Below are 26,172 nucleotides of genomic sequence, written 5' to 3' on the forward strand. Positions count from 1 at the left end.
ACAGACACATGGAAATGTTTTTAAAATGGGGCTTTGCCAGAGAGTGCAGTATAATTGGAAAAGTGAGATTTTGCCAAAACACAATGAAACCTCTGCTGAACATGAGGCAGTGTATTTTGGGAGAGAATTGTTTAAAAGAAAAAAAAAAGGAACACCAAGAACTTTGATTCCTTTCATGCCCTGGTTTCCTCCTGTCATACCCTGAACATTCTCCACTTCAGAATTACAGTGAGCAGTAGATATATAAATATATACAAATATATAAATAAAAAATAGAAGTTCAGGGCAAGTCTGTGATTTGCAGTCAAACTCAGTAAAATCTTTCAATGAGGAAAGAAAAAGAATCTGGAACCCTTCCAGTATGTGACCACATAAAAAAGGATTTCCTTTTTCAAAATAATATGTCATTTAGAAATTAAACTACATTTTGTTATTCTTACAGACTAGAAGAAAATGAACCCTTTGTTAGAGTTCAGTTGATACATTACTAGATAAATGAATCCTCTTCACTTTTTTTTTTTTTTTTTTAAGATATTCAGTTTAAGTGTACCTAAAAGGTTTCCCTTTTTCCAGTGTTTCTATGTGGAACCTGAATCCCCACCATGTATATTGCTGGCATAGCCCTATGTGACATCCATTTCAGCAGGGAGCACAAACATTCTGGCAATGTCCAGGAGATGTGCTACCTTGCAGGATCCTCTGCTTATATGACATGGTCTACCTGGCACCAGCGCAGCACTGTGGCATCTCCTTGCTGCATGACTCAAAATAGACACACATACAGCACATACATATCAGTGAGTGTACCCATCATGTAACCCCACACATAAGTCTCACCTGTATTAAGAAAGATCTTGTACAAAAAGCTGACAGTGGCTTTTATGGAATCCTCAGAGTCAGTGGAGTGCTCTTTAACTCACAAGCCCCTTGAAAATCCCACAAAAGGCCTGTCTCTGTTTTTAAACCTGATCACTATTGCCCTCTCAAGAGAAGATGCCCCGTTGCTGGCTTCCTTCAAGACTCTGCCACAGGGGTAGCAGGACTGATAGCAAATACCCCAGCGTGTTAATGGTGTGCTGCTCAGAAGCACCTGGAGCAATAACACCAGCTAGTTAAATAAAAGAGCTGTACTGTCATCGTGGAAAGCCTCCCCACACAGAGATAAATACTGAGATCAAGGGTCTCAGAGGGAAGAATGTCAAGTTAGGAGATGAAAGGAAAGTAGGGGGAAAGAAAAGAAGCTGGAAAGAAGGTGTAGCCATAATCTCCAATAGTTTCTGTTGTAAAACTTGAAATTGAGATGAATTTTACTCTCGTTTAAACTTGATAGAATGAAACATCCCCAGGATATTATTTTGGATGGGGTACCATACTGGGGGACATCAGTTGCTATTTTATGCTGTCAGGCAAGGAAGGTGACAACTCCTTAATTGGCTCCAATGGAAAAGTTTGAAGTTAAAAACCAGATAAAATATCTTGCACGAGAGGCACAAAACAGCTGGGCAAAAAATCCAGAGGAACAATATTTGCTTCGTGCAAATAATCTTTGACCTCACTAACAAAAATGAAAAGTGTAGGAAACAAGTATGGTGAAGCTACAGAATTAATTCCCAACACTGTTTTTGAATACTCTAATTATGTTTTCAAAGATTCTTTACAATACTGATACAAATTGGACACAGTGATGGATCACTATAGAGGTAAGGAGTAAGTGCAATCTTGTGGCTAGAAGAGGTGACTTGAGCGCCTTTTCTCTATGGCTCTGCCAGTGACTTCTGATGTGATACTAGGTAGATAAGTCATTTAGCCTCTCAGTGGTTCATGTTCTTTATCAATGAACTGAAGAGACATTTTTGATGAAAAGTACAAGAGCTCAGTATTACTATTATCAACTTTCAGCTTTAGCAGCTTTGAAAGGCACAGATGCTGGACAATAAGCTCAAAGTATAACTCAAACAGCAGAACTTCAATATGCTGTGCAGAGGCTTAGATATTTGTCAGAAGGGCTTTAACGCTAAGACACTGATAGAGATGCACAGCACACTCCCTTGGTACAGCCAAATGCTGCTTCAGGCATTTTCCAAGTCAGGATAAAATTAATTACAGTATTTTTAAATCAAAACAACACACAATGCTGAAATTTACCTTACTCTCTTAAGCCACATAACAGCAGAATGGCACATTTTATCTTCTTGAGACTTTTGAGGTATTAGTCATAGATTAATACTTAAAACTAATTAGTCTAATTTTCACAACTAATTTAAATATGAAATATTCTCATATCCATAGCTAGCAGTTGCAGCAGCACTAATGGCACGTATTTACTATTTTTTAAACAAAACAAATGATCTGCTGGCCATGAAACTAATGGCCCTGTGTTCCTAACTCCAGCAAAATACCAATGAGAGAAGACAAAGAAAACTTAAGGGCTTTGGATAAGACTTTGCTTCCCTGCGAAACAAACGATTGGGACCACTCTAAGTACAATCAGATGTGTGCTAGCTACAGCTACAACAGAGCAAAGAACAAAAGGATTGCAGTCAATGTCAATTAAATCAAAAGTCAATTGATTAAAGACTAAACAATTGATTAGAAAAACAGTGCAGCAGACTTGAAAGGAAAAGTGCCCCCTCTACCAGCATAATCCTTAGCTCCTGAAATTCCTCACGCATGCAGATTGCCTGCTGATTATAACTGGAGCTTTTCTTGTATAGGGATAAATGAACATTAGAGTCAGCTTTGCTTTGTGCAGCTGTAAGATTTCTTCACTGAAGTATCCCAAACTTTGCTTTTATATGCAGCTTAGAATAAAGCAAAGGTGGGAAAAAGAGCTGGAAGGAAAGAGCAAAAATTGAAAGGTCTGGAAATATCAGAGGGCTGATCTTGCTCCCAGTGCAGCCACTGAAAAGTTTCTCCTTGTCTCTCTTCAAAATTGGATCAAGCCCAAGGACTGACTGAGCATAAAAGCACTTTCTTATTTGAGGTGTTTTCACAGTAGACAGCATCTGCTTTGTCATCCAAACCACCTCTCAACCATGGCTAGGATCTCTGATTTCCAGTGCCTGAAGATGTTGACCAGGAGAGGATGAATAACTTTATGGTTTCTCCCTGTGCAGGCAAGACATGCAGTCAGCCATCATGTTTCCTACAGGAGCAAATGAAGCACTTCACCCAAGTCTTGCCTGTCGCCAATCCCAGAGGTTCAGGGTGCCCTCTGATAGGGACTAAATCTGTCCTGTTAAAATGGGAAGGCAGTCAAGAGAATCATTTTCATCTAGGATAATGCAGACCCTGGAACGATCATGCTTTACTGACACATTCTGGATATTGTTTAAAACTATCTTCTTCTTCTGTTATTAATGTAGGCAATAGTCCCTACATACATCTTTAAATTTGAAGGCTAGCAGGCCCTGGGCACACGTTTACTACTAAGTGCTTGCTAATGCACTTTTGAGTCCCTGAATAGCAACTAACACATCTCAGCCTGAGACTTCTCTGTGCTCATTATTCCTACGGTTCCTTTGAACAGATTCTTCAGTTTCTGAACAGCAGCCCTATCACACCAGAGAGGCTGAAAATGGCTACACACCCCCAAGCAGCATGAAAATACCTCCCATGCCACCTCAGTCCCTCAACTGAGCAAAAAGGATTTCCAGGCCTATAAATATGCAGAAACTGTGACACAGCACAAATATTACAGCTACTAGCACTGTAAACAATGGAGGTAGGATTATCTGAGCAAGATGGTATGCAACAGAATAAATAGAGAACCACAAGCAATAATTGCACCCTCCTTCTTTTCTAATGCAGCATTACTACATCTTTTCCTTGTGTATTCTCACCGATTCTCACTGTAACATTATTTTTTTGTGCCTTATCTCAATGCAGTGGCAATGTTGTCTATACTAAGCATAGGTGTGTTATTTTCTCTAACGAAAAGAACGGATGATACGGCTTTTTCTTTAAAAAGATCTGACTAGTATATTAGCCCAACAGTTTGAAAACCTACAGATATTCTCATCTTTTCAGTGAAAACTCATTATGACATGACTAGTTAAACATTTGGACTTTTAGCTTAGCATTACAGATCTTAAAGCAGTGTTTAAATAACAATTCTGAGAACGCAACATGGTCGTAAGTAAAAATAGCTGAAGTGGTACCTTTTTCTCTGCATCCATACTTGAATATTTCTGGTTCTAAACTGTAATCTCCTTAAAATGCAGATTATGTTTTACTTGGTTTTGCAAAATTCCAACTAATAAGTAATGTTTAACGTTTATGCTGCATTTCATCAGTTGAATTCTCTTCTGACTTAAATGCTGAACAATACCACAGGACCACAAAATCCACTGGACCACTAAACACTTCTTATTTTACTTTGTTATTTAGTGTATGTTTAGGGTTATGTTTACCATTCCATTATATACAGTATGTTTATATCCTGCTTTATATTTCTTTTACTGTTTGCTCTCCCACTTGCTACAGTTTATTACTTTGTTTACTTGCAAAAACACTTTAAAAAAACAGTAATAACTTTTTTTTTAAAATCCTGTTTTCTAATGCTTCAGAAGGGCATGAAAGAAATGGGAAGAAGGCTGAGGCACAAGCTCTGTCTTACAATGAGAAGTGAAGCAATCCGGAAGACTCCAGTGTACATCAAATATGAGTTTCATACAATTAAACAGCTGACTTTTCCCAAAAGGAAGGGAAATGGCCAGCTTACAATGGGGTCTTCATTTTATATTTTCCTTCTGAAAATGAACGAGATGCTCAGTGGCAGAGGTCTTTCTTGAGGGACAGGGGTTTGCCACACATTTATTTACAAAGGCATATACTAATATGAAAGCCCTTCTTACCCAAGTTTCCTATACACATGTCTAAATACTGGTGTTGCTGAAGGCCTCAAAGGACCAAGCTTTATTGTGTTGGCTCAGACAGCTAGGGAAGAGCAGAATCAACCCCTAACCTGTTTCTGCCCCTCCACCCCCGCCCCGCCTTTGAACAATGTAGGAGAAACGGAGAAATTACAAAGTCAGAAAAAAGTGAGAAGAACTTTGCATTTCTGACCGGTAGCATCAATCATTTTCCTTGAAATGTTGAGGCGATGAGTGATAAAGAAAGCTTAAAGGAAGATCGTGAAGCAGTGCTGTGGAAGGAGGCAAAGGAAATAACAGACTTCTTTATTTCCAGGCCTTCCTTATGCTATGAAGGCCAAAACAGACCAGCTGCTGAGTTAGCAAACCTGAGTGAGGAAAGAACAGAGACAGCCCCAGGACTCTGAACATTTCTTCGTTGTCCACTCAGGCCTGATCTCTGGCACGGGAACAAGGGCAGAGCAAGGAAATGCAAAACCAGAATCAAGTTTTGTGTGTTTTCCCCTGCTGGCAGCCACCCTGAGAGGTTAATGGTAGACAGTGAGAAGCTGTACCACAGTTGTATGCTACAGAGAAAACAGGAGATCTCATGGTACATGGCAGATTTGTTGTGGTGCCACACCTCATGGTCCTCCTCTGCTTCCTTTGTATCTGTCTGGCATGTGGGTCCAGCTTTTAAAACAGGCATCATCACATCTGAAAGACCTTTCATTTCAGTTTGAAGGTAGCTTGTAGAAAGGCTGTATTTCTGCAGTTATTTTCCCAGGTTGGAGGGACTACATCTCCCTTAGGAAGCAATGAACTGAGATTTTGATTAGCAAGATTCCTGACTGGTATTGGGGATAAACTCCAGTTGACTCTGCATCATGTCCTGCACTCCTGCTGCTGCAGAGCAAGGTGCTGAATGATGACAAGAACAGGAACAACATGGATGGACATGCAGCTACGCTAAGGAGCAGGAACTATATATGTAATCCATATCATATAGATCCTATAAGGCTCCTGCTCTTGAAACAAATACTGAGGAGGTTAGAAACACCCATCTTCTCAGCTCAGTTTATTTTAATCCTGCTGGAGTTAATGTTTCGGTTCTACAGCTTACTATGCCTATCATTTCAAACTGCTCATGAAAACACCTTCATGGATTTCCTAAGCTTAGTCTGAGCTCCTGAGGAACCGTATGAAGGACTGCCTCGTGCTGTCTCTCAGCTGCTTCCTGACACACATGCTGCTGCAAAGGCATGCCGCAGTCTTGCTGCGGCCACGGAATGGGCACATAAAACTACTGCAATCAATTGGGAGGAAATCTCCCTTGCTAACAGCATGGTGCCACAGAGCACTTACGCTGCATCTCTCGACAGCAAAGCACTTGGCGGAATGCAGGTAAGCACAGCTTGCCCTCAGCAAGATTAGGACCAAGAGGTTTTTTCATTTTTAAATGGCTGCCCAAAGCTAGGCGCCATTTGAAGATGCCACTCTGAGACTTGCCTGCATAAGAGCAAATACCCTGTTTCTGCATTACTGCTTTTCCAAAATGGGAGCTCTGTCCTGAACTTTTGGCAGGTATTTCCCAGAGTTCAGTCCGAGGTGACTCACTCAGGGGTAGACAGTAAAGTAACACAGAGCACTGCAGGTCTCTTTTAACCCCTAGGTTAGGCCTATTCTCTTTCGACATCATCGTCCTAAGAACCAAAGGATGTGCAGAAAAATACATCTAAGGGAAACTAAATTTTTTACTGATGTGAAGAATTTGGCATTTTAAACATGAATAAAACTTATTCTCACTTTACTCTCAGATCTGCTACAGCCTACCAATGAATATTTATGATGTTACTATTCTGCTATATGACAACAGATCTGCTGGCAACACACCTCACTTGAGGACTGCTTACATCGCTTTGAGGCAATAAGTTCTGTACAAAGGCCTTTCGAGGCTTCTTCTAAAAAGAATTTAAAACCAGTTCTGCTACTGAAATTTCACATGAATAAGGAGCCAAAAATTAAATTCAGTAAACAAATAAATGATTCCAAGAAAGAGGAGAGATCAAAATTATCATGGTTTTTATCTACTGCCTTACATATGCACACCAGCCTACAGGGACCCATTTTATGAGACACACACTTACTTTCTCTCCATCTCTCATCTCATTTTCCTCTGATGTGAATTTTTTCTCTGCCTGGGGAGTGTGCAGAACTCTGCAAAAGGCTCTGTAGCATCTGCTGAGACTCTTTATAATTACATTTCCTTGTGCTGAAATTTTGAGACTGATTCTTTAAGCTTGGACCAAAAGCTGGAGGTCAGTTCTTGCCATTTTTAATTATTTCCTTTCATGAAAGATAAAGGAAGACACGTTCCTCTGATTTTATCATCACTGACAAATCATTCCCCAGCCCTTTCTTTGTTCCTATTATTTTACCCATTATTAAATGAGTCTGAATCATTTGTGCTAGCAGGTCCACGCAAACACACACACACACAACTCACAACTAAGACATCTCTTTTTGACTCTTAGTTTCACATATTTTAAGCTACACTTCTCAGACTTTGCTTTTAATACTTAATTTGCCTGGAAATCATTAATGTACTAAGACTTTTTACTAGTTAAAGTCATAAGTGTTTCAAATTTCTGCTGTAAAAAAGTCTAGACAAAAGTCCTGGATGATAAATCAGGCAGAAAAAAGTCTCTCTTTTATTTTAAATTGACATTGTACATGTCTCTCGTGCTTCATCTAGTACTATTTCCTACTTATGATGAAATATCCCCCCAAAAGTACACAGTTAGAATTATTTAGCTATGATTATACAATACATCTTAAGTCACCAGGAAGTGCTCAGCTGGGAAATACTCTTACACAGGACATCCATCAGAGACCCTTACTGGAGAGCAAGGACTATTATTTAACAGTAGTGGTAATTCTGCTTGGGGACATGGCCAGACAACCCAGCCATGCTGAAATTACCAAACTCACTTTTGTACCACTGAGCACCTGCCTGGGGGCTGCTGTGGGTTGGGATGTTCCAGGGAGGGCTTACAGGGGCTGAAGACAGCAGGGCAAGAATAGCTGGAGATGGAAAAGGAACATACCAAACACCTGGAACAGGAGGATTTGGGAGTGCCACAACACATGTGAGTGCTGACAGAAACCTAGAGGTATGGAGACAGGAATATGGAAGTAAGCAGGATGCTACATACAAGTGCTTGAATGGTATGGTCAAAGAGAAATGACAGCCTCTGTTTACGTGTCTTCCGTGTGATCAAACAGTAATCGGGATGGGTTTCTGCTCAGGATTCAAGTCCTTGCTACTATGTGTATATTTGGTACAAATTTACATGTTCTATAGTTACATATTTAATATATATTTCTGCTTTCAAACACCATACTGGAGGGCTAAAACTGTGGTTTGTGTAGTGTCCAAAGTACTGAAAGGCCAGAGCTCAAGCAATAGACTCCTGTTTTAAAGCAGCCATATGCAAATGCAGGCCATCTTCAGGTGCTTTGATGAGTTCAAGAACAGATTAAGCTGCACATGCTATGCATCTGGCACCACAGAAGAACTCCTTAAGGCTCAGGTGTGCCCAGCCCTCAAAGGTTACCATCTCCCAGACACTTACGACCCCACAAAGCAGAACCAGAGGCTGCAACAGAGGTGGTTCAATGAGTGAACAACTGGTTTTGACAGGGCTAACCATCGAAGGAACAGCAAATACACTGTGTAAGCACGCTCTTTGTTACTCCCCACCAAGTAAAACCCCTTTGGTGTGCAAACTGTAACATGCAATCAGATGGACAGACAAAGGACATGTCAAAGGACATTGTTGGGCAGTTTAAGTTAAATTCCCCAGAGGCAAATTACAAAGTTGTCTGCCAACAATGTCTGCCTGACATCCCTGAAGCGGTTGTTCACAGCCACTACTGCACTTGCTTTTTAGGTTGTTGAAATGCATTTTAGTGAGAGAGAAAGTTTCTGAGTTGCCCCAAAGCTCACCTTTATGAGCCCAATGTGACTGTTCACACTTTGTGGGAAATGACTGACTGTTCTCTATAGTGGTACTGCTGACATCACTAGTGATGCCAAGGGCAGGCATCACAGTGGACGGATTTCATGGGGATAGCTGAGACATTCACACATGCAAGAGCAAGAGAAGAAATGTGTCAGTATACACGGTACACACAGGAACAGGTTTTTTTATGATCTTTCAAAAAAATCCAGTTGTTTTGACAGTGAAAATCTCAGGTTTTCTTTTCCCCCTTTTTGAATGGAAGCAGGCATTTGAAAAGTTCATTGCAGCCTGACTAGTTCCTCTTTCATTTGTGTCATGGTTTAAGCCCAGCGGGCAACAAAGCACCACGCAGCCTCTCGCTCACTCCTCCCCTCTGGCGGGATGGGGAGGAGAAAAATACAACAAAAGGCTCCTGAGTCGAGATAAGGACGGGGAGGGATCACTCACCACTTATGGTGACAGGCAAAACAGACCTGACTTGGGAAAAAAAATGAAATCAATTTAATTTGTTACCAATCAAATCAGAGTAGGATAATGAGAAACAGAACTACATTTTAAAAACACACCTTCCCCCCACCCCTCCCTTCTTCCCGGGCTCAGCTTTGCTCCCGATTCCTCTACCTCCTCCCCCCCCCCAGCGGTGCAGGGGGACAGGGAATGGGAGTTGCGGTCAGTTCATCACACGTTGTCTCTGCCGCTCCTTCCTCCTCAGGGGGAGGACTCCTCACACTCTTCCCCTGCTCCAGCGTGGGGTCCCTCCCACGGGAGACAGCCCTCCACGAACTTTTCTAACGTGAGTCCCTTGCACAGGCTGCAGTCCTTCACAAACTGCTCCAGCGTGGGCTTTCCCATGGAGTCATGGCCTTCTCCGGGCCCAGCCACCTGCTCCGGCGTGGGGTCCTCCACGGGCTGCCGGGGAATATCTGCTCCGGTGTTAACCTCCACGGGCTGCAGGGGGACAGCCTGCCGTCTCACCACGGGCTGCAGGGGAATCTCTGCTCCGGCGCACCTCCTCCCTCTCCTTCTTCACTGACCTCAGCGTCTGCATGGTTGTTTCTCTCACATCCCACTCCTCTCCTCACTGTAGCTCCTCTTCTTTCTCCCTCAGCAGTCTCTCCCCTTCTTAAATATGCTATCACAGAGGCACTACCACCGTCGCTGATGCGCTCGGCCTTGCCCAGGGGCAGATCCAAGTTGGAGCTGGGGAAGCTTCTAGCAGCTTCTCACAGGAGCCACCCCTGTAGCCCCTCCCCCACTCCCCCCACCACACAAACCCAACACAATTTGTTAAACACTTTCTTGAACGCTTTTCACAGCCAGCTTGCCAGGTGTCAATAAGATTAAAAAAAAAATTATTTAAGAGTAACCAAGATTTGAAATATGTTGTATTTCGAAAAAGTGCAAGCAAAGAAAAGGTAGAAACAGTTCTGGATCTTCTACTGATTTTATGCAAATGTGAAATTAAATTAATCACTGAGGATTTGACAAAGGAACCCAAATCAAGGTTAACAAGAAATGCAAAGCTCAGTTTAAACGTCAGCCCTTCATGTCTAACTGATCTGTTGTTAATCCTATATAGTAATTTTTTAATAGGCTTTCTAATGAATGGGGCTTTCCTTGGAATTTATAAATACTGTTTAAATATCTTTTAAAATAATGTTTTTCTTTGCAAAGAAAAAAGTCAGATGTTTTCCAGTTTCCTCAGTGTGATGCAAGCAGAAGTGCTGTGGACTTACTGCACTGAACTTCCTGGCACCTTTCTCTTTGCCTGCGTAGCACCAAAGAGTTCATCAAGAAATAACATGGCATAACATGGGCAGGAAGAATTATAGTTTGACTAATATGTAATATACTGAGAACCTGACAGGGCTTTTGCAGAATCCATTCAATGTCTTTGCAAAAACAGAAATAAAGCTTTGGAGAGGACTACTTTCCTGTTATCTTTTACTTTCAATACTTTCTGTTATTCTGGAAGACTACCTGAACAAGAAGTAAATAAAAATTTGAGTGAGGACTTCAAAAAGTTTACCTTAAAATGTGGTTAATGTTAATCTAGTCCCTTGTATTACACAGTCTTGTATAAAAGATTGCTTTATGAAAATATAAGCATAATTTCTCATTTAAAAAAAAAAGACAGGTAAGCATTGAAGATTCTCTTTGCTAAATAAGACTAACATAAAGTTTAGACATTTCTTATGCAAAAGCCACGTGGAAAATAGAGCTGCAAAAGGCTGCCTTGCCTTCAAAACTGAATTCACAGTCACCTTTAAAAGTACCAAGGCTTAACAACCATATGCCTTCATCTACTGCATTTTATCTTTGCACCATTACTTATTTTATGCCCACAGTGAATACTTCCATTTATTTTAGTGCTGATTTCCAAAAATGTGGCTGGTTCACACCAGTGACCCTGTTTTGGCCTTCTCTTTTCTTGCCCCAGCCATTGCAAAGCTTCCTAAGCAGCAGCTTTTACCTTCTGACGCTATGGCATTTGCCCAGACCTGAGGGGCACTTCTGTTCACTGTGTCACTCATATGGGATGCTGGCTTGTGCACAGAGAGGGAGGTAATTACTCAAAACTTGGCACTTGGCCGCACTAGCCCCCATGCTGTAATCTTCAGACCGACTGAGGTTACTAATACGATCTATAGACACAATAAATAACAGACTGAGTACACAGGCACATGCTGTCCTGCTATTAACCTTTTGCAAAGACAAAACTGACCTTTTACTCCCACTGCATTTGCAAACTCTTAATTAGTTTCGTACCTATTTTTAAAACTTTTCTTTACTCTCCTGAAGAGCTCTGACAAAGGTTTTGAGACTTCAAACAATTTTTTGAAGGACATATGATCATTGCATAGGGGTCATATGCCTTGTAGAGTGACTTCTACTTACCTGTCAGAAGTGTAAAATGAAGCTAATAGAATGCTTTATTTATGTACTTGGTGATTTAAGGTGAGGTCTAAATAACTCATTAAATGTTTTATAATTGCTAAGCTATAAAGAAAACCATAACAATTAAATTATACAGGACATTAAGCATTAATTCATTTAATGCTATCTGCACAGGACCTGCTGAAAGATCCTAAATCCTCTGAGACTGCTACACACTGGTGGGTCCTTTCCTTTCAAACTTCATCCCATGTTGATCATTGCCTGTCGTCCTCAGCTTCTCTCCTCTGTCCTGTAATACAACATCACGAGCTCCTTGTCCTTTTCACATGGTTGTGAGGCTTGTAGCCTCTTTCTGGCAGCGTCATCCTTGACTGAACTGCCTGGCTACCTATTGGAAGGAGCAGAAAGGGAGCAGACTCAGCGCTGACCGGAGCTCTCTGACTTTTACAATGCTTCGTAGCTTGAGGAAAAAGTTAATGAAAAACAATGCAATAAAAAATAATTCAGATTTTTCAGTAACTCAGTTAATTTCAATTTGGATTATCCTTTGCTTCGTTTTGGGATTCACTGAGAGACTAAGGGGGCATTCTCTAAAAATTAAAGGATTTTAGGTCTTGCTTTTTCTGTAAAATATGGACATTTTTTGTTGTCATAAGGACACCAGGACAAGGAAGAAGCAAGTTGAAGATACAGGTGCATAAACTGAAATTACTGCAGAATGCTATGGTTAAAATACAGTCCCCTCAGTTCTGTGCCCACATATGGGCAGGTACACGGCATTAAATATAGAATGGAAATACCAGTACAGATGAGAAGAAATAAAGCTTATTAGACATCCAGAAAGGCCAGCTTGTTACAGGTCTTTGACATGGACTAATATTCCTGGAGGCAATCTCAAATTTCGTCCAGTACAGAAGCAGCCTCTGCCACTCTTGGGTGGGAACAAATTGGGACAGTGTTTCTGCCTCAAGGAGTTGGTAATACAAGGCCTGAGCCTCTCTTTGGAGCTGTGGATATGGTGTCTGAGCTCCTGCCAAGCTTCTGTAGAGCTCCTCCAAGAAGATCCTTTCTTAGATAGAGTATAGCTGAAGTTAACGTTGGTATTTGATGTACTTTCTGTCCACTCCACTGTAATGTCAGGCAGGCATCAGACGAATCTGAAGTTGAGAAATGAGGTTAAAAGTCATGGAGAATTTGAGAGACGAAAGAAAAAGATAGTAACAAGATCTGCTCTTCAGAATAATTCAACTTATTTTCTTTTTATTACATAATTTTCTTTGGAGTTTTCTGCCTTGCTTATATATTCAGGATAAGTAGGCTTTTAGAGTAGGAAAAAGAGTTCATGTTAAAATAAACTTATTTCAAAGTGTGGTACATAGTACTGTTATCCCATTTTTCATTGCTAAGTGTACAACAGGGTTTCAAAAGATTGTTTTAAATAACTTTATATTACTGGATAAAAAAAATAAACACATAAATAAAAGGCTCAGTGGAAACAGGGGAGTCCTGTGAAACAGAACTGTTCTACTCGCATTTCCATTAGAAATTTTAGTAACTAACTGAAAGATCTGATTGTTCAGGGAGGTAGCTTCCCTTAATATCCCATGGAAAGTGAATGAGTGTTTATAGTATCAGACCAAAGTCAGAACATTTGCTTTATTTATTGCTATTTCCGTTAAGAAAGCCTTGTTATACAAGGAAACAAAACCTCACTTTAAGGAAAAAGTAACTCAGCAGAGTTAGTCATATATCACTAAAGCATTGATAACAATGCTACTGAAATAATCTGTGTTTTAAAAGCATGAAAGAGGGAAGTACTTCATTTATTATAATTGTGTGGGAAACAAAATATAAAAGGTATATATTGGCAGGCAAATAAACAGCAAAACAAAGCAAAATAAATCTTGTGTTAGAGCCAAGGAAAAGCTGGTAGAGTAGGATGAAAAGGAAAACTTAAACAAAACTTCCAAGCAGGTTATTGACTGTTATAGGTTTGTGTCCTTAAAGGAGGCATAAAGAGTGAGTCTGCTCATTCAGAGGAATCGATACACCAATATCATTTCTTGTGTAGCCCCCCCAGGAATTCTTTTCCTTTTTAATTTAGCAGATAGACCCTTTTTACCCAAAATGTTTGAAGCCCAGTCCCTATTGTTTCTGCTGAATTCTTGTCTAGTTACAACCCAGAGAGCACTGTAAGCAGGACTACCACTATTAGCAGATGGCATCTTTGACATGGACTGGAAAAGGCTTGTACTGCTGACTGTTTAGAAGTCAGTAGAGCCTGTGCTGATGGCACAATATTCAGCCTGCCTTATCGTGGTGAAGCATAGATAAAAAGATTTAAGGCATGCTTGGTAAGAATAAAGGCAGCTAGAGAATCCAGGAAAACACTTTGGTAAAAATCCATCGCCCTTCACCTTAAAGGCAGGAGCCATGCTTGCTTTTCAACATATACATGGTCCTGTGTCATCAAAGGACAAAAATCAATGATTTCCTACACAACATCTATTTCCCAATTCATATATTCAAAGGTGGGTTTATTTTCTGATAATAGAGAAAGTGGAGTGGTTGAAAGCATTGTATAAATTATATAACTATCTGGCATGTTTTACCATGGCTGCCGGCCAAACTAAAATACATATATCTGTATCACTGCAGAATTCAAAGGATGCATAGGTCAAGGAAAATCTAAATTCCTCTGCAGAGCAGAGAGATATCTGTTGACTTTTGAAGCCCTTGGTCTACAAGATAAATGTTAAACTAAATTCAACCTTTTCGTATCTTACAATTTACCTTCAGCCATATGTTTTTCTTCTTGTGTAAGATAAAAGCACACTTTTATCACCCACAGATGGGTTATTAATTTAATGAAATAAAGAGTTTTCATTCTACTTTATCCATTTTCTTCTAGAATACTTTATTGGTATGAACCTCACTTTACTCTTTTCTCTAAATTAGAATGGAATTCATTCACTGCTATTGTTGCAAAGGGTACACAATGAATACTTGTTAGAAAAATCACACATAGGAGAAGTATGTCAGAGACCTCAGACTTCGCTTATCCTAGAAATTTCTCTTTGGAATCCAAATTCAAAATTGTCAAACTCCAACAGTGAAAGAAAGTGTAATTATTACATTCTGAGGTATCTCACATTAGGGGTTTTTTAACTGGAATAATGAATATTCTCAGTTAGAATGAATGTGGGGGAGCAAATAGTTATTCTCAAACTATAACATGTGCACATATAAACCAGGATATTAAACAGACAGTTGTGCAAGGAGAAGTAATAATGAATGTTAGTTCTGTGTAAAAGTATTGCTCAAACAGTGAATTCTATGCAGAAGTATCACTGTCTGCACCTAAAAGCAAACATGTAACTAGAGAGGGGCAGCTGACTTCCGGAGAGTTTGTGTGTTTTGAGTTTCATATTTTTGTTAGATATCAAGTCTTATCAACCGGTCATTTTAGGAAAGTGACAAATACTGTTTGTCAATATGATCAGTTGTCCAGCCTTCTGTTTCATGAGCCGATCAACTCTTCTCTTGCTCTGCCCATATCCTCCCTCCTAAAGAAAAAACAAAACACCGTATCCATAGCTCCCAAGAGAGGCTCAGGCCTGGTATTGACAACTCCTGAGGCAGAAACATTGTCCCAATTTGTTCCTACCCAAGAGTGGGAGAGGTTGCTTCTGTATTGGAAGCATTTGTTTTTTTCTGGATGTTCTCTGCTGCTTCTTGCTCTTAAACTGCACCACCTGTCTGGCTACCAGGAAGAATTTCTGTTGCTCCCTGAGGATTGGATTGCCTCCACTGGGATCCCACATCCTCCATAGCATCGACCCAACTACCAGTGTAGGGAAGGGTTTTGGGGCCTCTGAGGATGGGATGAGGAGGGATTCTGGCTGTCCCTGTGATCAGCCTGTACCAGTGCCTCACAAGGACAGAGGACAGATATAGGCAGGAATTTCCAGTTACAAAAGTGGCATCAAAGAAGACAAGTGGACATTTTGGAAATTTCATATGTTGTCAAAGATTTCTAGGATCTCCTTTGGTTTGGGGAAAGCGATGCTGAGCTTTTTGTTAGGAGAGAGATCTATACAGGCAGGTACAAACTGCCCTGCATTCACTCTACCCTTCTCTTTGAGCTGCCGTGAGTAAAGGCTGTGCACACCTGAAATCCAATGACATTTGTGTGTGTCCACCCATCTGTTCAATTCACCTTCTCTCAGTACCTAAAAATACTCTTTGGTCTTTTGCTCCACCAAGTTACATCAATATAAACCCTTCACCACCAAGCAGATATTTAAGCATCCATCAAAACCAGTCCAAATCATTGACCAAGCATTGACCCTGCACAAAAGCAAACTTACCACCTGTGAATGTGGAATGGGCAATTAACTGAACTTCTTATTAGACCTGCAAGGAAACCAAAAACTGATCTGGCTACAGTGGGTCCCTCACTGTACTTAAACCTACATTTAACATCATAATGAGCAGTAACTTTTGCATTTACCAGTGGAGCAATTCTTCCACCAGTAAAGAGTTTTTGAAAATACACCTCTTATGGACTCAAATGTTAGTGAAAAATGCACAGAAAGGCTAAGGACTGTGTTCCACAAGCTGTTATACAAGCATGAAACCCACCTTCAGTGAAGTAGTGTAGAAAATGCTGTTCTAAATGAATTTACAAGAGAACTTAAGTATTTGGCGCATCCAAGTGTGTGTTACAATGCACAGAATTTTCTTCCAGCCATGCTGTTTCAGCATGACCAGCGCTTTCCTCCATCCTGTGTACTGGTTTCAACTGATACTCTGTTTAACAGAGTGTACTGGGTCTGGTTGGGTTGGAGTTAATTTTCTTCATAGCAGTCCGTATTGTGCTCTGCTTTAGATTTGTAACAAAACCACTGTTGATAACACAATAATATTTTGGCTATTGCTGGACAGTGCTTGCACAGCATCAAGGCCTTCTCTGTTTCTCACTCTGCTCCCACTGTGAGTAGGTCAGGGGTGGAAAAGAGCATGCGAGGAGACACAGCTGGGACAGCTGGTCCAAATTGACCAAAGAGGTATTCCATACCGTGTAACATCATGCTCAGCAATAAAGCTGGGGGCAGTTTTTCCAAGGCAGCTGTTGCTCAGAGACTGGTTGGGCATCAGTCTGCTGTGATTGCCTTTGCATCACCTTTTTTTTTTTTCTTTTTTCCCCTTCGCTTACTAAACTGTCTTTATCTTGACCCATGAGTTTGCTCACTTTTGCCTTTCTGATTCTCTCCCCTGTCCCACTGCAGGGGAGTGAGTGAGCAACTGGGTGGGGCCTCAGCGGCCAGCCAGGATCAACCCACCACACAGAGGTTTTCAGACTGTTCTGACACCTAGAGCCAAATGTGCAAAGGCTGTCTCCATTAATATTACTATTTCCCTCATTATTTAACACTGGGAGGTAGCACTATCAATATGCTTCTCTTTATGGCTACACCTCCACCTTGCATATCACTTACTTACAATTTCCTTCTTCTGGACAACTAGTGATCACTGGGCTTAAGCTGCCAAATATCCCAGTGTGTATCCCCTTGTCCCTCAGCTCCACATGACAATCTGCCTCTGTTCTCAGACCAGAGTATTACAGCACTGTAAATCCAACTTTCAGGCTGTTAATACAGAATTAAAAATACTGCACCCTTGTAATTCATTCTGCTATTTTATATTTATTCAAGGTATTTTGAACCAATGTGCTCTATGCCAATATGTATCATATATTTTCTCAAAGCCAGCATAAAATTGGCATAAAGGAAGCACAAATGCTTATTGTGTTCTTGGCCAGTCTAACTAAAATATAAATACATGACACTCACAATTTAGACAAAATTGGTAATGCTTAGTGATATGGTTCTTCCACAAACATGGTTCTTAGCATCAGGGGCACTATTTATCCTTCATGGCTTTTACATCCAGGCTGTGATCTCCCAAATCAGTCCGTTCATAGCGATCTGTAACCAATTCTCTTTTTACACTTACATCAGTTTATCTTTTTTTGATGCTGAAGAAAACCGAAGTTAGAAGCAATGTGGCAGTTGTTTATGTAGCTTACAGACAAGGAAGAACAGCTATGGCATGGAGTCTCTGGGGTTACTACTCAAATGCAAACATACAGGTAATAAGCAATCACCCTTTACCTTAGAACTGAGTTTCCAAGGTCCTTTAATTTAGCAGAGGCAATCTAAGCAGAAAACTCTTCTCAGTTTTAAAGTCTAAATCAGCTATTATTTGCCTATAGACAACCGATATTCTCACCACTTAAACTCTGAAACTAAGAACAGACCAGACTTTGCTGAAGGTTGTATTTCAGCTATATGTTATTAATATCAAACCATTTTCCATATGCTGAAGGCTCTTCTCATCAGTAAGCTGACAGCTGACTTGAAATCCTGGTGTTGTCTGGTTTACCCTTTCCCTGCCCAGAGGTCTGTAACGCTTTTCCCATGGCAGGCTCTTCATATCTTCCAAGCTCAGATCCATCCCTCATCATACATGAGTCCCTCTGGGCTGAGAACTGAGTTAAAGGGTGACATTTTAAGACTACTCAGTCAGTTCACATGGAAAACCTCATTTGTTTTTATAATGCTTTTACACAAACTAAGCCTTTGAAAAAAGGCTCTGTATTTAGCACATTTCTGTATGACTGCATCATGGTTTTTGTTGCTCAGAGATGTCTGGACCACATTAGGACAATTCAAGTTCTTAAACAACCATAATCTCACCAGCAAAAATTATTTATAATTTGTTTGTCAGGTCCTCTGTTATGACAGTCATTAAATTTTTTTCTCCTACATGTTATTTTTTTCTCTTAAATATTTTTTCTCATTTTTTCTATTCTTCTTTCTCTTAAATATTATTTATGTTAAAGCACAACTTAAAAATTCTACTACACCCTTCCTGCCACTCAGTAATCTAACTTTAACTCAAGATAAGATTTGAGAAATTTTTAAATTCCTGTATGTATCATAATTACTGGTGGAGACCACAGCTAGAAACAGAGAAGAGATTAGTTATATCTTGAGTTATAGTGGCTGCAGCTCCAGGTTATCTAAAAAAATGAAATGTTTGTTCATTTTATAAAAGTGTCAGGTGAGCTTTTATTCCAAAAGCCTCCAGAAATCTTGCTGTGGTCTTTTCATGGCAATGAGGAAACACCATGTATATTATATTAACCTGAAAAAAATGAATAGAAGCAAAAGTATTACACAGGCAAGTGAAGTTTCTCTAAAGCTGAACTTGGCAGTGGTACCCTGAAATTGCAGAAGGCCCACACTCCATTAGTTCTGTTGCACAGAGTCCCAAATAGTCATCTTCAGGATGTAAAGATCTGTTGCCTCTTAAAAGGGTGCCAAAATTTTTAAGATCGGAAAAGATTAGTATGTTTTACTCTGCTATTTCCTTCTTTCCCCAAATAAGCAGCAATGTTAGAAGACTTACACTGCTGATCCAGGGAGCAGGGAAGTGTGTGAGGGCAGAGGCATTCATACAACACCACTTTTATATTTACTATAGGCAATGGGAAGATGATCAAGTAAGTAATGACAATACATCTGTAAGTGTGTGCACGGCTGAGTTGCAGAGAAGGAGAATTCTGAGTTTATTAGTTGCCAGGAAAAACAATCTGCTTCCATGTGTATGGTTCCCTTTCTTTACATTTTAAAATGAAGAACATATATTTTGTCTCATAGACAGCAACTAAAAAAAGAGAAAAAAACCCAAACATAATCATCTCTCAGGCGAACATGAGAGTCCTATTTGCCATGGCCATTAGAGCTATTTCATAGAGTTATATTTAACTCATTTCTCAGACTTTGCCACCTGGGGCTTATATTCTGCTTACTGACCTGCTTTCTGTGCTGTGTGGAGTGTCCTGACAGCAAGATGAATGAGCATAAGCCCTACTGCATTTGGAAATCAGCTCATGTTGCAGAATATGCTTTCAACTCCGTGGAACAGCTTTCTCAACAGCTGGCCAGAGGACTGACTACTGGGGAGGTCTTCCTGTGCTCAGGCTGGTGCTGCTTTTCAAGTATGAAACATCAAATCTAATGCACCCGCAGGGCAAAGGAGACCAACAACCTTCCAGGTTTCATTAGGAAAAGCATCACCAGCAGGTTAAGGGAGTGACCCTTCCCCTCTGCTCGGCACTGGTGAGGCCACATCTGGAGTGCTGTGTCCAGTTCTGGGCTCCCCAGTACAAGTGGGAGATGTACATACTGAATGAAGTCTAGCGCAGGGCCACTCAGACGGTTACAGGACCAAAGCATCTCTTGTATGAGGAGAGGCTGTGAGAGCTGGGGCTGTTCAGCCTGGAGAAGAGAAGGCTCCATGGGATCTTATCAATGTGCATAAATACCCGATGGGAGGGAGGGAATGAAGATGAGGGAGACAGACTCTTCTCAGTGCTGCCTGCTGAGAAAATGAGAGGCAATGGGCACAAACTGAAAAAAAGAAATTCAATCTGAACACAAGAAAACACTTTTTTACAGCGAGGGAGACAGAGCAGTGGCACGGGTTGCCCAGAGAGGTTGTGGAGTCTCCATCCTTGGAGAGATTCAAAAGCCAACTGGACACAGTCCTAGACAACCTGCTGTACTTGACCCTGCATTGAGCAAGAAGATTGGGCTACAGGATCTCAAGAGGTCCCTCCCAACCAATGATTTTGTGAAATCCTCAAGTATGCACCCAAGGCCTTGCTTCTGCATCACGTCTGTACAACAAGGAGTTGTCTGCTGCAGTATTCCCATTTACATGTCCAGACGCAAAAATCACTATTCAAGTACAAACAAGAGAGGTCCACAATTTTGGAGGGGTTTTGTATCTAGAAACCAATATATACAGGAAATTCTATTTTTTTAAAAATTGTAATCTAGTTTGTAGCATGTTTTTAAAACATTGTAATTAATATAAAAGATGAGCATACTATAACCAAGTAAGTAATAAGTGAGAATATTTCTGTTACTTAACTGTTTTTCAGCAATATATATTGAAGAGAGGGGCAGGAGAGGAATGCAACACATAACACTGTTCAAGTAGAATTTGAGACACCTAGGCCAGCTTTAAACTCCTAAAACAGCGAATCCATAAACCCTATTGATATCTGTGCAGCTAAGCAGGCATAATGTTGTCCACTGTTCTTTGCAATGCTGTAGGAGATGACTCAAAAACCTGAATCCTGTAGTTTCAGAAATGTGGGGTTTTTTTCATTACATATCAAGTCAGTATTTTCATCAAAACACCAAAATCCAGAGCAGGACCATCAGGTATGCCGGGAACTTGTCCCTCGAATAATTATTGAAGCCTCTTACGCCTCAGAATGGAAATCTGTATGAGTGATCTGTCAGCACAGCTTCCAAGCTTACCCCCTCCCCTCCCCATCTCCTCCCACCCACACCAGCTTTGTTCAGAGCTTTCTACAACTTCACTGTATCCATAAGTGCAGGAGCTAAGATACCCTTTGTGTTGATGATGGGTTGCTCAGTTATTGAGGATTTATGTTTTGTCCATTAGGGAATTCACCCAGAACTCAGTTCAGGACTAGGCAGCCAGAATGAGAATCATTGCCTAAAAAAACTATGTGCATTTTCTCTTTGGCAGGTACCTTGCAGAGGGGGAGTGTATCGGGATGTGTATCGGTTAGATATTGTTTCATCAGACCGGCAAGCAATTCTACCAAGAAAGAGTTGTAAAAATTAAAAACTGACAAACTCCCTTGCCAGAAACTGCAAGGTGTCTCCCGTGTATCTTGCTTCCTGAAGGACATCACCTCTTCCACTGTATTCATCATACTGTGCTTCTTTTTGTTTCTCTGTGCTTCAAAGCTGAGACCATAAAAGCGATGTTTCTGTGAAAAAAACATGCTAGCCTAGACTCTGCTACTTGCCCTGCAAAAACTCACAACCCCTTCTAGGAGAACAGAGAGGCTTTGCTCTAGGTCTGCCATCCCATGCAGGCTCTGAACACCTTGTGTAAGCAAAGCAGTAAAGTTACCGTTACGAGTCACATGTACGAGACCCCAAACAGCCCAGAGTGCAGAAGGACACTGAGCTCCAACAGTGGCAATGCAACATGATCTGCACACCATCACTTTCCAAGCTGGTTTATTATTCCCTTCGCTTGGCAGGACAGTCATGCTGCTGAGTGAACTGCCACACAGGCAATGTTGCCTTCCAGCTCACAACCAGATATGCAATATTCTGCGAGTTACCCAGGGCTCTCCACAGCAAGAGCAGCAGCTCCTTTGGAGCAGTCCCCTGCTCCCCATCATCTCTCCCACACACACTGCCATGGTGCCAGGCTGCTTCTGAGGATGTCACCTGTCTGATGGTTCAAAAGCTTTGCGGCCCCTTCCACTCCGTCTCCTAGCCCCTCCTGGGCACAGTGGATGTGTGGGTGGGGAAGGAGTGCAGAGGGACTCCCTATTTCTCTTTCAACTGAATGATTTGTGCCAAGAATTTACATTGTTTGAGCTTGTGCCCTCAGGCTGGTCTGAAAAATAAAGTAAGATAACACAGCACCCAAACAAAATCCCCAGTCTCTTCACAGAGAGCTATTGTAAAAGCATATTAAATTTCCTTGATCTTAATTTTTCCTTTTTAGAAAAAAAGACTAAAAATAGACTCTGATTACAATGGGAGATCTATAAAGGGAATGCTTAATAGTCTGTATAGCTCTGTCAGCCCAGAGGTGAAATGAGTCACAAAAGTGTCAGAATGTGGCACCTACTGCTTTTTCATTGCTCTGACAAGAGGTGAAGATTGTCATCATCTGCCCGATGCTCTAAGCAGAGAGATCCTAACAGCATCAGAGGCCATCACTACTGAAAGGTCACCGGCCTTTGGCCAACAGCTTCAAAGACAACCAAAATAGAGTGCACGAGATCCCTTCTTGTTATTTTAGGTAGACAAATGGTAAGTAATCTTCTTAATTAAACACAGCAAGGAAGCTAGGACCACAACGTTGATCCCTGAAATAAGTGCTTCATCAGTTATTACAGTAATGCCAGGATTTTTAAATGGAATGGGGAATTGGTGTACCAGATGACTGAGGATTATGGCTGTGAAATGTATTTCATCAACCTGTGCAGAAGAATGCCTGGCACAGAAATTGTGCTTTGCTATACTCAGTTTTAGTTTGCATTGTTTACTTATCAAAAACACAACAAAATTCTTAAAAAAATCTCCACTAGGAAGCATGGCATTTCTATTTCTCCCACAGGAAATAAACTTTATTAGACAAACAGCAGTGGCTTTTAGAAGAAAAAGTGCAGCCATAAGGCTTATACACTGCAGTATGAAGTCACGTATTCAGAAAACCAGCCTGCCAGCACAGGAAAGTGTTCTCCAAACCTTGGGTAAGAGCAGAGCTGTAGGAATAAAGCTCTGGAATGAGGAAGTTTAACTTACTGAACATAACTGCGGGATTTATGGATATGCTGGCACATGTAAGTAAAGCTGCCTGTGGGAAACAAATGCAGCCAGGGATTACAAAAACCCATCATTTTCCAGGGAAGGATACAAACTGGGGGAGGTCCCACCATTATCTGCAGTGAAACTCTGCATTTGAGGCCTGGGACTGCAGCTCCCCTGTTCTAGTATCAGCCACTTTCAATAGACAGTGTGGGCCAGTAGCTAAAGACTGAGATCGGAGCTCTGCGCACACCTCTGCCACTGACCTATTCTCTATACTTCGGCAGGTCAATTGACATCACCATGATATTTAGTCTGTAACACCATTGGCACTGCAGTTGTGACAATGTATTTTTATTTTGTCCTGCCAGACAGGATGTGATCTCAGCTGAGAACTCATGACACTACAGTAAAATAAATGACTTACTTAATAATTCAGAACAGGAATATAAATCAACCTCTCCGTTCTTTTCCCAGAAAATCAAATAAAGGATGCCTTATATCACCCCAAGTCCCAACATAATCTAACAAAACCACCCAGTCAATTGGACAGTTTCCCAGCTCCAGCCTTTCTGAGACATTACCTAACAGCAAGACCTCTCTCCAGCCAATAACTGAAAGAAAATAACACTGAGTTTTAGTCCTCCTAGCTATTCCTACCTTCATATTGCTGAAAGACTTAGGAACAGACCTGTCCTCCCTCTCTTGCCTTCCACTAGCCAAACCCAACTAGCATAAACTATACGCTATTTTACTTACTGACTATACTTTAAATATGCTAGGGAAAAAAAACCCTGCTAGTTTGTGGTGGGTTGACCCTGGCTGGATGCCAGGTGCCCACCAAAGCCGCTCTATCACTCCCCTCCTCAACTGGACAGTGGAGAGAAAATATAATGAAAGGCTCATGGGTCGAGATAAGAACAGGGAGAGATCACTCAGCAATTACCATCAGAGGCAAAACAGACTCGACTTGGGAAAAAAAAAATTAATTACCAGTCAAATCAGAGTAGCGTAATGAGAAATAAAACCAAATCTTAAAACCACCTTCTTCCTACCTCTTCCTTCTTCCCGGGCTTAACTTTACTCCCAATTTTCTCTACCTCCTCCCCACAAGCAGCGCAGGGGGACGGGGAATGGGGGTTGCGGTCAGTTCATCACACATTGTCTCTACCAATCCTTCCTCCGCAGGGGGAGGACTCCCCACACTCTTCCCCTGCTCCAGTGTGGCGTCCCTCCCACAGGAGACAGCCCTCCACGAAATTCTCCAATGTGAGTCCTTCCCACGGTCTACAGCTCTTCACAAACTGCTCCAGCGTGGGTCCCTTCCACGGGGTGCAGCCCTTCAGGAACAGACTGCTCCAGTGGGGGTCCCCCGCGGGGTCACAAGTCCTGCCAGCAGAGCTGCTCCAGCCTGGGCTCCTCTCTCCACTGCTTCACAGCTCCACCGCACCTCTCTCCACGGCTCCCCTGGAAGCCTAGGGCGGGCTTCCAGCGGGCTCCCAGCCTCCTTCGGGCGCATCCACCTGCTCCGGCGTGGCGTCCTCCATGGACTGCAGGTGATATCTGCTCCACCATTAACCTCCATGGGCTGCAGGGGGACAGCCTGCCTCACCATGGCCTTCCCCATGGGCTGCAGGGGAATCTCTGCTCTGCCGCCTGGAGCACCTCCTCCCCTCCTTCTTCACTGATCTTGGTGTCTGCAGAGTTGTTGCTCTCACATATTCTCACTCCTCTCTCTGGCTGCAATTGCTGCTGCATAGTAACTTTTTCCCCTTCTTAAATATGTTATCACAGAGGTGCTACCTCTGTCGCTGATGGGCTTGGCCCTGGCCAGCGGTGGGTCCATCTTGGAGCCGGCTGGCATTGGCTCTATCGGACATGGGGGAAGCTTCTAGCAGCTTCTCACAGAAGCCACCCCTGTAGCCCTCCCACTACTAAAACCTTGCCACACAAACCCAATACTTAAGTATTGACTTTTCAAAAGTATAGGTTGAGAAATAATACAGTTTTTTTCTCAGGCTGGCAGCCTGTCACAAGTGGGGTTCCCCAGGGACTGATACTGGGCCCCACGCTGTTCAACATCTTCATGAATGATGTGGATGATGGGATTGAAAGCACCCTTACCAAGTTTGGTGTTGACTCCAAACTGGGTGGTGAGGTGGACACATCAGAAGGGAGAGCCACCTTACAGAGAGACCTGGACAGGCTGGAAGAGCGGGCTAGCAAGAACAGTATGAAGTTTAAGAAAGACACGTGTAAAGTCCTGCACCTAGGTCAGGATAACCAAAGTGCCCGGTACAGGCTAGGATCTGTGTGGCCGGGGAGCCACAGTAGCCACCCCCCAGGGCCCTGAGAGTCCTTCTGGACAACAAGCTGAACATGAGTCAGCAGAGCACCACTGCAGCAACAAAGGCAAATTGAATCCGGGGCTGCATCCACAGGGACATTACTAGCAGAGACAGAGATGTGATCACCCCAATCTGCTCAGCACTTGTCAGGCTGCACCTGGAATATTGTGTCCAGTTCTGGTCCCCACGATTCAAGAAAGATGCAGACAGACTGGAGAGGGTCCAAAGGAGGGCCATGAAGACCAAAGGGCTGGAGAACCTGCTCTATGAGGAAAGACTAAAAGAGTTAGGTCTCTTCTCCCTGGAGGAGACTCAGGGAGGGACCTCATCACAGTTTTCCAGCACTTAAAGGGCATCTACAAAGAGCACAGAGGCTCTCTCTTCACAGGGAGCCACATTGAGAAGACAAGGGGCAACAGGTGCAAGTTGTACCAGGAGAGGTTTCATCCCAACATAAGAAAGAAATATTTTGCAGTAGGAACAATCATTCACTCCAGTGAACAGTCTCCCCAGGGACATGGTGGAGTCCCCATCGCTGGAGGTTTTCAAGATGCAATTGGACAGGGTGCTGTGTAATCTCATCTAGGCTCCCTTTCCCACG

The sequence above is a fragment of the Gymnogyps californianus genome, chromosome Z, assembly GCF_018139145.2.
Source record: "Gymnogyps californianus isolate 813 chromosome Z, ASM1813914v2, whole genome shotgun sequence".
NCBI lineage: Eukaryota > Metazoa > Chordata > Aves > Accipitriformes > Cathartidae > Gymnogyps > Gymnogyps californianus.